Below are 15,386 nucleotides of genomic sequence, written 5' to 3'. Positions count from 1 at the left end.
TTCATGTTTCCTAATGCATTAATTTTTGAAACCTTGTTACCATACTTTCTATAGTCGTAATCCATTTTAAATTTAATAAAATATTTAAAACCACCCAAAAGTTGCCCTTAAAGGGTTAATTCAGCCAAAAAGGAAAATTATGTCATTAATGACTCAACCTCATGACTTTACTAACCCATGAGATCATCTTCGGAACACAGTTTAAGATATTTTAGATTTAGTCCGAGAGCTTTCTGTCCCTCCATTAAAAATGTATGTTCGGTATACAGGCTACCAATAGCTGCTCTCATAAAATTCAAGGCTTTGATGTTTGCCTACAAAAACACCACTGGCTCTGCACCCATTTACCTAAATTTATTACTTCAGACTTATGTGCCCTCTAGAAGCTTGCGTTCTGCAAGTGAACGTCGCTTGATTGTGCCATCCCTAAAGAAGCACAAAGTCACTTTTAAATTAAATGTTCCCTCCTGGTGAAATGACCTGCCCAACTCAATCCGAGCAGCTGAGTCCTTAGCCATCTTCAAGAATCGGCTGAAAACACATCTCTTCCATCTTTATTTGACCCTCTAACTTTAGCACTAACTATTCTTATCCTATTCTTTAAAAAAATCTAACTACCTTAATAATATTTTTGTATTCTAATTTCTTTTCATGTATTACACAATTTTATATATATATATATATATATATATATATATATATATATATATATAAATAAAGACCTCTAACACTAGCTTGCTCTATTCTTTTTCTATTCTATCTATTTTCTTTTTATTTATTATATTATTTAAAAGCCCTTGCTACGTGTACTGTGTTAAGCTAACTGAGACTTGTTATAGCACTTATATATCATTGCTCTTTTTGTTGTTTTTGATTGCTTCCACTGTCCTCGTTTGTAAGTCGCTTTGGATAAAAGCGTCTGCTAAACGAATAAATGTAAACGTAAATGTATACTGTCCATGTCCAGAAAGGTAAGAAAAACAAACATCATCAAACAAAACAAACATCATCAAAGCAGTCCATGTGACATCAGAGGGTCAGTTAGAATTTGATGAAGCATCGAAAATACATTTTTATCCAAAAATAACAAAAATGAAACAAAAATTATTAAGCATTGCCTTCTCTTCCGGGTCTGTTGTGAGCATGTTCATGACGCTGCTGATGTATGATGCTGCTGACGTGTTTTGTGGTGCGCCCAATAACAAAGATAACACATCAGCAGCGTCACCGCAGTGTTGAGAACGCGCTCACAACAGACCCGGACCTGCATTGATCTCCCTTGCATACTCCTCGTGTACCTCTTTAAGAGTTTTGTGAGATTGACTTTGTGCACTCTCTCAGCTACAACTGCTGACCTGTGTACACAAATGTTAATGTGAGCATGACTGTATTAACAATGATTTGAGGAGGACTAACAAATTCTCACGGTTAACGGTCCAATTAAATTTGCAGATCAAGTTAAACTTATTTTAAAAGTTGTTAATTTATCTTTACATTTAACCACACTTAAACATGAATTAAACCAGTAAAAATATTATTTGTTAATTTACAAAGTGATATATCTATTCTATGCGTTCTATTATTTTAGTTTTTTTAATTAATTGATTTTCTCCTACATTACAAAAAAAAAGACAACAACAAAAAATGAACTGTATTACTGTCTTGTTATTCAGTTAAAATATCTAAACAATCACAAGATCAATTTACTTAAGAAGCAAATTTATGCATATAATAATAATAATAATAATAATAATAAATACTAACTAATTCATAAAATTTATTCCAATTACTTTCAGTGAATATATCTTGAATATATCTTGTTTCTTTATTATGGAATTTGCTAATTATCTTATTACATTTACAAATTTATCTGGGGCATATAAATGTATTCTTTTTTTATTTATTTATTTTATTATTGTGCACAATTTGTTTGTCAAGTACATTTTGTAGTTTAGTTCCCAATAGAAGATATATCTTTACAGTAAGAATAAAATAAGACTTGCTCATGTTCTGTTTGATAAAGCAAAGAAGAAAGAGCACTAAAGAGACAAATGTACCGTTTTGACAGATTGTGTTGTTCAGCAATCATGTCATCTTCCTCTATCCTCTGAGTGCTGAAGATGTCTGACAGTTTAGCGAGGGGCTCTGATAGGGCACTTTTCACTTTCTGTTCTTCCTCTATCTCATTTTCAATCTGAGAAGATATCACAGCTCCCTAGGTAACAGTCTTAGGTAACAGTCTTAGACCCAGATTAAATTTCACCCTGGCTTAGAAAGACAATCCAAAATCTGTTCTTTAAGATCTGTTATAATACATATTATATCATATATTAAAATCAATATATTAAGCATTACAATATATTGAAGTGTTATATATTAGTATATATTAGTGTTCCTGTAGCTCAATTGATAGAGATTGTGCTATCAAGCGCAAGGTTGGGGGTTCAATTCCCCCAGGAACACATGATAGGTAAAAATTGATAGCCTGAATGCACTGTAAGTCGCTTTGGATAAAAGCGTCTGCTAAATGCATAAATTTAATTTAAATTTAAAGCCATTTCAATATATATTAAGATAACATACGTATTTAAAATAATATTAAACTACTTAGATTGGATTGCATGGGAATGAAGCACCCTTTCACAAATGTGATTCTTATTAAGGTTATAGTAATGAAAATTCTTATATTCATTACTGATACAGTACTGAAAACCACCCTGCCCAGATTGTTTTATAAAAATCAGAATAAATTAAATTCAGTACAATTAATTTTACCCTGAAGTTTAAAAAGACAGACAGAATATTGAAGCTATAGAGGTCACTTTTATTTATATATTTATTTTGTAGTGAATCGAAGTTCAGTAATTCTGATTACTGAAATATTACTGGCGTTTTATTTATTGTATTAAAACTTTTTCAGATGTATGTTGTATAACCCACTGCCTTTATGTTGCCCCTTGTACAGTAATTCGGTAACATCATCTGTCAGTGTGTGTGCTTTGCTTGGGTAATTTTTTTATGTTATTGATGTAGGAACTGTTTTTATTCAGTAAGTTTCATTCATAATAGTTTTCCCTTTTATCCAATATGTAATTTTGCACAGGTAACAGTGTTGTTTTAGTATTGTTTCTATACTATTATAGTTTTTCATCTAATGTTTATGTTTCATTTTAGCTTTATTTTAAATAATGAAATTTTTTTTTAACAGGTTTGGTTTTAGCTAACAATATTAACAGGTAATCACCTCCTTATACCATCGCTAGCCTAGAGAGAGATATAGATAGATATATGTTCAAGTTTCCAGACCAGGTGCACATCTATTGACTGCTTGAACTATCTCACATCTAAGGGCAGTCCAGCACGCAGCTGTATTAAAGGTCATCTATGCACATTGTGTCTTTGAAGGGAAGCATTTTAAAAGCTCAATGTGATGGCTCCTCAGCGGGACCGTCCAGAGGCAGGAAATCGATGCTTCAGATCTGACATCTAAAGAAAGAGATTTGAGGGGTTTGATCCTATCCGAAAAGACTGTATTGTGGAGCAGCCATTTGTTTAGTGTCAGGAGTTTCACAAAGATTTCTCCCTCTACCTCCACCGTCTGCTCCTGGAGGGCCTGAACGTTCTGCTCACATGCTTCTGCCAATTCAAGAAGTTCATGCTCATGAGATCCCTGTTGATTATGAATAACAAAAGCTGATTTCTGTTGATCAGAGGTGAATGAAACAGAAATGCTTTATGTTAAAATCAGTCACTTTTGTCGATCAAGCTCCTCTTTCTTTCCTTTCTCCTCATGAAGCCATTTTCTGCACATCATTTTAGATCAGTCATTCTTGCAATGTTTTTCTCCAACTGGGAAATATGCTGAAACCAGATGAATGAATAAAGCAAACCATAAGAAAAAGTCTCATAGCAAAATTGTTGTAATATTGTTTTGACGTACAAAATTTGTAGATGCTTACTTTTTCACACAGTGTGATTGTCTCCTCCTTGTCTTGAGTTCTGATGTAATGATATCCAGCTTCTTGCATGTTTCTGTATTGATTTTTCTTTGTTCTTTAGTCTTAGGAACAATTTCGTCTATCTAAAGAGGGAAAATATGAATTGAATAACAGCTTTTTTTGTGAAAGCATATCCTGTTTTAAAAAAAAGAAGAAGCTCTGACTACCTTGTTTTCCACAGCATGTTTGCTTTCAGCATATGTTTTACTCTCATGATTCATGTTTTCTTTTAGGTCCTGTCGGGCTGTTTCCACCTGGACAATTTTGTCCTTCAATGACTGAATCTCATAATGTTTTTCTGTTAACAGCATCCTTTGTGACTCATCAAAATTTTAATTGTTTCCTTAAATGTTTTCTGTCTCCCGACTGAAATATAATTACAAAGGAAGAAGTAATCATGTTTTTCATCATATTTCTGTGTAATTTCTGTGGTACCAAACAAAATAATGACCTTATTGGCAGAATTCTGCCATTGGTCAGAACAAAAGATAGCCCCGCCTTAAATTCTTACCATGATTGCACTGAAAAATGCATGCACTTCAGCTTTAATGAGAATGGTGGGAGTAAATGGCACAAATAGCAAATAACAATGTGAACTACATTTCCCATGACCCCCTTGAGTCAACATGTTTGAATACTCACATCAGAACAGCATTTTCCTGTTGTTGCTTCTCCTCCATGGATTGTATGTCATCTTCTACAGTTTTCAGCTCAAATATTAAAATATTTATTTTATGGATACAAACAGGTTTCCAAGAATTTGTGGACGAACTGATATTTCACTCCTGATGTCATCCTCTAGGTTCACTCCTCTCACCTGCTGTTTTTCTAGATAATTCCTAAATATGATTGTCACAGTGAAGTGGACACATACACGAGTCATTCCTGTCATGCAGTATCATTTGAATTCTGTAACGTGTACCTTTAGTGGGATAGAAAGTGATATTGAGGTTTGAGTGTTTATCTGTTAAGACAATATTTCCAAGAAAAGAAAATTGTTTTTTTTTTTAAGCATTTTAATTAAAGGAAGATAAAAGGAAACGTCTAAAATTTACTTCCCGTCTATTTTATGTTAGGAGGTGGTGGATTGCTCTCAAAATGGCAACATCCTCTCAAACTAAAGTTGTGAAATTATTTGAATTCACCCTAGTGTTGATTTAATTGTGACAAAAGAAATCATGTAATATGATTTTAATCTGTAAAAAGTATGAATTTAATATTTTTTTACAATATGTTAAGGACACAGTTACATGAAGGACATAGTAAGTATTAATGTTGCTCTAACTATGGTTAAATCATAAAGTTTTGTCATTTTAAATTTTTTTTGGGCAGTGATATGGATGTGGTAGCTGGTCAGGCTATCAGGCAAGGTGCTATCATTGATATGATTGCTGCTAATAGCTTGTATAACAGCACTGAAGACAGGACGTGCTTTGATGGATCACAGAAGCAGCTGGAGCAGGGCCTGTTTGAACCCGAAACCCTTTTGTAGTCTTCAGAGACAGTGAAAAGAGAGGAGGTATAGTTTAATGTAATTCACCAATTCTCGGAGAGGGTGTCCTTTTATAAATGTCCATTAGAGAGCGCTGTTGGTCCTCGTAAAACAGTAGACAGTAGCCCAGAATCCCTGACATGAAATGCAATTAGAATTGGCTGGAACTGCAGTTTTGCTATTGATATCCTTACCACAGCATCTAGAAAATATTGTGTGGATTTTTATTTTCTTTTCACAATATAGAGTTTCTGTCTCTGTGTGTCTCTGTGGTTGTGGATTTTGCAATTTGAGTGAATGTGTTCGTACAGTTAGGCCAGAATGCTATCAGCAAAAATCGATTAATCGTGCATTTAGCATTATAATCTTTTTTTTTTTTTTTTACCAGATAAAGTTGTAATAGTGCTGTTATAACAATCCACAAGCTGCTACCATCGTCTCTAAGGAAAGGGTGATATTTCTCCTCTGAGTCGTACAAAACGCTTGAAATCATTTGTTTCTAATAAGACGAGTGATTTGTACTGATCTTCACCTTTCAAACCTAAAAAAAGAAGAAACTTCTATAATGCTAGTCTGGCTGAATGAGTTTGCTCTCATTTTCATCTTTCTCAGCCTGAACGTTAGCGCTCTTTGCCAATGTAGTTGAACTGGGAAGTGGTCCAAGCTGAGTGATTTTAATTGGACATACTAGCTGATGTGGGCAGCAGAGTAAAAGAAGAGGGCAGAGGCTCATAGTTTCGGTTGTGATGGGAGCTGATAACTGTCTGCTGCCTCTTTGCAGCTAGTAGCCTCTTAGGAGAACTTTAACAGGGATCACTGAGTTTTGAGTAAAGCTCTTTAAAACACAGACTCATAACAAAGCCTATCTGGTGGAACACATCAACTCTTGCTTTTTGATTCTGACCTCAGGGGCCATGAAAAAGCCTCTAAAGGGCCCCAGCCTATAATTTCTGACAGCTGCAAACAGTGGCAAAATGGACTCTCGCCTTGGGCACCAAATAACCTAGAGCCGGCCCTGATCAAGAGTCACCACATTCAGACGTCTTCAGGAAAAGGGCTACAGCTGTCACATTCCTGGATCCAAGCCACTCCTACAAAAATCCAGAAAAAATCCAGAAAAAATCCAGAAAAAACGTCAGAATAATTTCACCTGGGGTAAATAACTGGACTGTTGCTCAGTGGTCCACAGTCCTATTTTCAGATGAAAGTAAATTTAGCATTTCATTTGGAAATGGTTTGCTTGCTAACCATGATATTACTGTGCTTGATTGGTTATTACTCTGGTCTTCATTGTTACATGATCCTTAAGAAATTGTTCTAATATACTGAAACATTTCTTGTGACGCGTATTATTTTTGTTGAAAAACAAAATGCAGTGATGCATTTTGTCCATGATTCTATAAATATAAAGTTTAAAAGAACAGCATTTATTTGATATATAATTCTTTTATATGGTTAACTGTCACTTTTGAATGATTTAATATGTTCTAAATTAAAGAAGACATCCGATGCATCCTCAGTGGCTCTAATATCGGGAGAAAGTTATTACTGGGATCACTTTTACAATCAACTACAAAACACTCGCATTGCTTATGAGACATTGTTGTGGCTACAGCTGCTCGAGCATGGAGAAAATGGCAGACAACGTAAAACTGGCTGAGGGCAGAAATGTGCTAATATTTATAAATAAAGAAATAAATAAAAATTAAAAACTGAAATGGAACACTCAAGATTGTTATGTCTTTGAGTTGCAATTCCCTTCTCTTTGAGTCATTCATACTCATATTCCAATTCCAACATCCAGTGGGGCATTCAATTCAAATTCATACTCATGGATTGGAACAAATCCAATTCTTAAATTCAGAATTTTGCCCAGCCCTATTATCTCCAGTGTGCATTGGATTGTAGCTGACACTCTATTATTTGTGACTGATGTGAATAAAAGATTACCATATGACCACGTCTCTAGTGCAGACAGTACAGAGAGCACAGACTGTGCAGGGATCTTGAGTCATAGTTTCCCATCTGCTGTGCCAGGGCGCCGCAGGCAAATTGGAAAACCCTTACCTCTCTGTATAGATTTTCTATACAGCTATCCAAATGAGATACTTAATGAGACTGTAAGAAAGGGTTGGTTGTTGAAATCAGACTCTGGGTGAAAGGATGTGTGGAGAGGTTATGTATACTAATTATGAAATCATTACTACGGGAATAATTACACACAGCTATAGGATGTTTAACATGCATGACTTGCAAAGATGTGTTGGGAACACTGATTTTTTTTTTTGCCAGTAAACTGTTTGCTTCAGCAATTTCTATTGCTTCACAGATGGAATCAAACAATTAGCATAAATGTCAGTGCAGCAGGTGAGCAGGTGTTTTTGTCACTGTGCTGTGTGTTTAAGACCACCTATGGTTCTGTACAGCTCTCCGATGGCAGATTATTCTTAAGTGTTTTAAAAGCTGCTGTATGTTGTTGTTGTGGTTTTTAAACCATTTACATTAGACACTTGAAACGCTTCTTTTTTAATTATTTATTTTAATCAAGAACACAGTACACTTACTGATGCAGCATGAGTAGGCCTACTGGCCATATGCTTGAATGTTGATGTTTTAATAGTGCATGTCTAACAGATCAAGTTCCTTAATTAAAGGTAAAGGTTGTAGGACCTGCCACTAGAGGGCGCACTACCAAAACAATAACAATCGCGTGGTTTGATGATGCTAAGAAGGAGCGTGGAATGATGGGATTTGTTGTCTTCTACCCAATCGCTGACGGCCATCAATCAGACGGAAAGATAAATCATGGATTACAAATTGTTCAAGAAATATATACACTCATGTACATTCAAACACAATAATTGGGCATACATAGCAAATGCGAGTTCAATGATTTGCGCGAGTAGATTACATACAAAGTCAATGCAAAGACGGGATCAGACTATGGATCAGATACGTCCTCGCGCGGGTCTAGAGATGCAATGCCCCGCGTTTGGCATGTGTGCCCCATAATACTAATCTTGTTGATCGTTATAATAGCATACATTTTCTTTAAAGATATGAATCAAAACAACTCACCTGTCGAGTAAAACACAAGTGAAATCGGCATTTCTTTCTAGTTTGTCGCGAAGCTACTTCCGCATTTGTCCACGACACTGTTGTCATGTGGTTTCTATGTCAGTAAAGGCGGTAACAAAGGGTAACTAACGTCATTGACAGGTGACTACACTGCCCTGTGTCACTGTTTACACTGTTTTCTCATGATTTACAAGTAGTTGAAAACATTAGAGATATTGTTAATAATCAGCTGGACAAAATATATAACACTAGCCTAGTGGTTTTGGATATTTTACTGCAAATATCTTACAAATTTTACCTTTAATTGTGCACCTGTATCCATCAGCATTTTTCATCAACAAAGCTAAAAATGTTAGAATTATCTACAACAGTGTGACAATGCTTTGCATCAGGGTGTAGCTGGTTGCTAGCATGATTAGGGTTGTTGCTACAGCGTAGAGGCTATTAAAATGATTTGGATGATGGTAGTATTTTAGTCTCTATATACAGCTCTAGCCTGCCATATGAAAGTCTTATCACTTTGAATAGTAATAGTGCAACTCTCTACTATAAAGCTGCAGGTACTATTTAGCACAAACAGTGTGAAACCACTATAAAGCGACAAGTAATAAATGCTAATAATAAATGTTACGTTTTTGTCCCAAACTGTCATGACTGCAACAAGCAATGGGGCCATTTGTCAATCTGTTGGTTTCTTTTTCTGTAAAATCCCATTGGTCCAAAATTGTGTTTTTCATAATTGTGCTTTAAATAACTTCTGATTCACTATGATTTGTGTCTTTTTAAGCAGAAGTTTTGCATTCAGTGTGGAATGATTGCTTGTTGCTGGAAATAGGCCTGGGTTAGGGTACATTTCCCAAAAGCATCATTAGCTAATTATAGCTGCAAGTTTTATTGAATTCTGTTTTGTTCAAATTCCTTAAAATTCGTCAGCATGAAAAGAAAATTCACCTGATCTATGAATGACTCATACATAATCCACATTTCATTCTATAATTTTTTTGACCTTGTAATCCAGAATCAAAATGATATCAACTTGATCTTCCAGTGAAATGGGAGACTTCTGCACGGTGACATGCAAGATTTCTCTCAGTCATCTACCTTCGTCCAATCAACACCATACACTTCTTATTTTTTAGGTAATGCATTTCACTCAGATGCACGTCACAATACGTAAGAAAGGATCTATAGCTACTTCCTTTTCATTGCAACTTAGTATGAGCAATTATAATAAGTGTCACTTGCAGCCGTAGTATAGAACAATGAGAGGTCTTATGTGTCTCAGACAGTGTGTGGCATGCATCCGTTAACATGTCAAATTGCTCATTTGTCTACTCTACTCAATAACTACTTTATGTGAAACCATTGCACAGTTTGCTTCAATCTTGATTAGCATTTTTCTATCAGGAGAGAGAAGTAACCCTTTTAGACTTGTTTATCTGCCTCTGTTTCAGATGCATGCCATGGGCAAATGTGATTCTGGGAAAGTTATATATACACAAGGACGTCTTTATGACATCAGACACTATAATACTCACAAGCTCTGCTTTCCAAACCACATTCACCGGGAATGGCTACGCAGACTGTGCCGTATGCTACCAGATATGCTGCTCACTTGATACACTTTCTAGAAATGGGGTTTGAATAATGTATGATGTAGTATAAAATACCCCGCTTCACATAAACTGCAGTTCCCTTGCTGAACAGACACTCTAGACTGTAGGCAACGGAGAGTCATTTTGTCTGTTTGGTGAAAGGGAACGAGAGGCGACGATTGGGGAAAGAGTGATTGTTAAAGGTGGAGTGAGACAGCACCTGAATGAGTAGACAGATTGGGGAGTGAGGGATTGACAAAAAGCTTTGCGTGCATTTCACAATGGCAGAAGCTTGAAAAGAAAAGCCCCCTGCTTGCGAGAGGTGCTCCTAAATTGTAATTGGTGCTGGAGGGGGTGTTTAAAGTCTCAGTGAGCTCGCTGCCAGTGGAACCCGAGCACCAGAGGTAATACATCATCATGTCTCTCGCTTGAGTGGCAGAGCTTATGCGTGTAAGAGCATTTAGTCCGACGTTCCATTTGACCAGAGCTAGATCCGTCCCTTTGGCCAAACCTGCACTCACTCAAGTCCGGCTTCACCCTCCTGGACACGATCACAGAAATTTGACGTATACCACAAAATCACAACTCACAATTTCACTCTTAACAAGTTTGCGGTGATTTTCGTCACGGTGCATGGTTGAGATTTATGAAACGTTTTTTTAAGTATGGAAGTTGCTGACACTGTGGTTTTGTATACTAGTGTTAGTACAGCAGCTAAATCAGACATGTTTTAAGACTTTTTCTATCAGAACACCCTGTCACCTGGAGGCACAGTAAATGACTGGAAAGGAAGTAACAAAGTTGTCTTCCTGTTTAAGCACCTTTTATGTGCTCACCTTACCTTGACCACATACTGCGTAGGTCTGATTTGCTGATGTTGGACTCTTCAGTGGCCCCAGATGCACATTCATCACTTTGCAGATGCTCTCTTGTATGAGTTTGCAAACGGACTGTCCTGAGGTCCTTATACTTCCCGTGCTGGAAAACACTACAAACCAAGGGAGTCTTTTACCACTGCCTTGTGTCAGTAGCATTTTGATGTCGGTTTGCAGGTTAAGCAAAATCAGCCCTGATCGATTTTCTTTCCGTCTGATAGCAGACCTTGAATATACCTGGTTGTCGGAGCTCAACTAACAATGGTTGAATGAGAGACGCACGGACCATAATCAATGTCTTACACTTCTGTGTCTGCACAAGTGAAAGCCTGTTACAAGCAAACAATCGTGCTCTGAGGGAAACGCTTGGGCCGTCAAAAGTGAACTGTCAAGCTAGTTGTCCTCAGGAGCGTAACCCATAACATTTCTGCCAAGTCTAATCCTGTTTGTGTTTACCTGTTATACAGCCAAGTGTGCAGCTGCTGTCTGATTGTGCTAATAGCCTCCCAGAATGACTTCGTAGCCTGAGAGACCGAAGGAGAATGAGAGAGTGATTGTGTTCGAGGGAGAGGGTTTAGAGGGAGGAAGAGAAAGCAGATCAAATCCTGTTCTTTTAAAGCCTCCACACACGTTCTTACTTTCTGTCCACCGTGCGCTGTTAAAAATCGATCGTCTACCTGATTCCTGCCCTACAAATCCGCCTAAAATGAATTCTTTTTGTCATTCTCAGAGCTGCCATTTTGTGTTGAAAAGAGATGAAGAAAATAATTGTTCACATATACAAGGGGTTTCTGTGGGAGTTTCGACCACGATGTGCTTGAAAATAAAGGTTTAACTGAAACTAATGGCCTTGATATGCCTCCCCATATGAATATATATTCATAATTTACATTTTTTTTCTTTTAAATGTCCCTTCCTAAAAATAGCCTACTGTTAATATAGCCTTCCAGTTTTGTGGACATTCACACAAATACGAAAACTGACAGGCCACACAGCATTTGACTACTGGATTTACAAAAACATCATTTCAGCACTGGATCCACTACTGATGAACACATTCATTTTTATTTGAATTATTAGGTTATTTAACAATGTATTTTTGTCTTTCAAGCTAATTTTTGACATGTAATGCAGGGATTCTAAATTTTTTTTGTCATGTGAACTTCTTTCACCTAATATATTTACTTGAATTATCCCATGAGATTTTAAGGTAATAAGAACAGTTTTATATATATATATATATATATATATATACTCTGCCACTTTCGATCAGTTTAACCCTTTGACATGTATGATCACACTCTACGCATCACATGATCAACTACCAAGGGTGCGTTCCAAACAGGATATATCATGGCCTCCATATTAAAGAGTCATTGCAAACTGAAGTGCTGAAAACTGGACACTTCAAAGGGCTTTTCGGATTGAAGGATTTCCTTTTGCACAGAGAAGCTGTTTGGTGTCACCGAGTTCGACTTCACCTGTAAATGTGTGTATAGTACTGTTCTATATACTGTAATATTTATATGAGTTAGATTTGGTATATATTATTATGGTCAAATAGACATTGTAGATCAACAAAAATACTTTACAGTCAGTCCACTAAAATTTTTCAAATACATAGACACAATATACATTACAAATACATATTACATGACATTACATTACATTACATATACATGAATGGAATGAGTGGAAAATTCAATCTGCTTTTGCACTAGTGATGGAAAGTCCAGTTCTTTTTGAAGAACAATTTGTTTCGGACAGTTCGTTTCCATGAATCAGATCAAAAAAATGGTTCACCCGTTCTTTTACGCCCTTCTATAATCCTGCAGGATGAAAAACACATTCAGATATTAAGTCAGTAATCATAACTTCAATCAGTTTAAAACATCATCATCATCATCATCATCATCATCTTGGATAATTTCTTACATTTAATTTTGCTACTAAAGCACCCAAATTCAGGCAATGATGTGCAAACAATCTTTTATACATCTTTATATGTTGATAAACCATGATCCACTTACTATGCATAATCCATAATTTGTTATTAAATATATGTTTCACCAAATTGGACTTATCATTCAAGCTCTTGAATGTTTGTGTGTTTTCCCTTCTGGAGCATGTGATTGAACTTTATTTAATAGATGCTTATGAGTCCCTCAGTTGTCCCCAGTGAGAATAGATGAATCTCAAAATCATAGTCATTGTATGTGACTGTATGATTTTATTGTGCACCATAATTTGAATTCTCACATGGTCTCTTTAAGTGCGGGGATTCTTGTTTAAGTAGGTGATTTTTTTGATATTGCATAGAGTAATGCTGGTGGGATTGGGCCTTTACATTTTCAGATAGCGCTTTCTGAAACATTTCTCAAACCTGCTTAACTGAGTTTGTGTTGGCTGCTGTTTCCTCTCTTGTTTATGGCGAAGGGTTTTATTAGATTTTTCCCTCATAGGGTCCTCACCAGTGCAGTGTTAGATTTAAAACCTTTCTCTGAATCTCTCCAAAGACCCAACCGGAGGAGAATGCGTCGGAGGAAATGCTCAGTGCTGCCTCTGCTCCCAAAATAAAGAATGCACTCTTACAGTCTTTTTGGCAGTGTATTCAAAGTCCCTCTGACAGGTCAGTTCACTCTGTGGTTAGATTGGTAACACCTCCGGGCAAATGTTTCCTGTGTAAGTTTGATTGTACAAGTACAACTCCCATAAACTTGTATAGAGAAAGACTGAAATCTATAAAACAGTTTGTCATGATAATGTTTCAGTAATATTCTGAATCTATGTTCCACTGATTTTTCAAAGTTGTAAATAAAACAATGATTATGTTTTGCAAGAATTTAAGTTAACGTTGTGCTTGCTGTTTCTTTGTAATTGTTTGTGAAATTGCTAGCAATTTTTAAGAATTTTTTAGATTTTTACATTTTAGATTTTTGAGCTCAACTGATGTCACAAAACACTTTTACATGCAGTAACAATTTCACTATTGTTTTTCCACACAAATCTTATATTTGTTCTCATTCTCATTAAAATAATTCTTATTCCCTGATATTTTCTTCATAAGCAATTCAATAGCTTACAAATGCAGAACTCTGTAGACTAATGAATCTGATGTTGGCTTTATATCCCATTATAAAAAAAGAGAGGATCAGAAACTTCAATCTGTGTATCCCCCTTTTTTTGCCTTTTGTTCAACCTTGCTGGGTTAAATCATCCTTCTCCCAGCAAGAACAGAGTCATGCACTCCATGGAGCTCTGGTTAACCTGGAGAAACACTGGCCTCTCTGTTTACCCAACGATAACAATTCTATTTACAAAGGTGCCCAGGGTAATAGTGAGCCAGTACTCTGGTTCTCTATTGGATTTAAAACATCTCGGCTGTTTGAGTGTTTGACTGAAGCAAGACTAGACTTTGTGTTCTCAAAAAAAAAAAAAGGTTCTGATTATGGCAATGCTATGTACTTCTGGTGCTTGGTCATTCCATGGTAGTCTTTTGATGTATCATTTAAGAATGTGGTAATTATTCAGAACCATGCATATTTCAACATACCTTTGTATCATCTTCTGAGATGCCACCATTTGTTAGTTTCTTTTTGTTAATGGCCACTTGCACATACTCTGACTGATAAAATAATCTATTACTCAAGTTAAATATTTTTTGATGGTTACATATGAAAGCATATTCATCATCACTGCCAGTGCAGTCTGTAACGACCCTCATCCATTGAGTTCTTCAGGGTGTAGTTTCCTACATTGATTTAGAATACTTTTATTCATATGTATGTGAGATGATTCAGTTTAGTGTTAATTCTACCACATGGGGGCAGAAGAACATTAATTAATAGTTTATGTGTGTGATAGTTTATGTGTGTGATGATTGTAGAAAGCTTTAGGGATGACTTTTTTTCTTTCTTTCAGGAGAAGCAGTAAAGAAGGGAACCCTCCATGTTTATCTGCAGCACAGTGTTATGGGATCGTACAATGATCATCATTAATTTCAGGAAATATAAGCAATTTTGCATATTTAACTTAGCAGGAAATAGTTTTTGGAATATACTGGCCCTAAAATGTTGCAGTTTTATTTCAAAAGTTACATTGCCACTCTGTTTATTTATGTGTATGAATCTAAACATCTATATAATTTTGTATATTTTCTTGAATCAGTTAATTTACATATTATTACATATTTTTCTTTTGCATAATAAACAGTTTATATATGCCTGAGAACAAATGACAATGTGAGCAAAATAAATCTGGCAGTATCTGTTTTGGGGCTTAATGAGGTACAATATAACAATTTTAAATTTGTGATTTTTGTATCAAACATATAGGAACAAACAGTGTT

This window comes from Carassius carassius, chromosome 31 (assembly GCF_963082965.1).
Source record: "Carassius carassius chromosome 31, fCarCar2.1, whole genome shotgun sequence".
Classification (NCBI taxonomy): domain Eukaryota; kingdom Metazoa; phylum Chordata; class Actinopteri; order Cypriniformes; family Cyprinidae; genus Carassius; species Carassius carassius.
Note: the sequence above shows the minus strand (reverse complement) of the source record.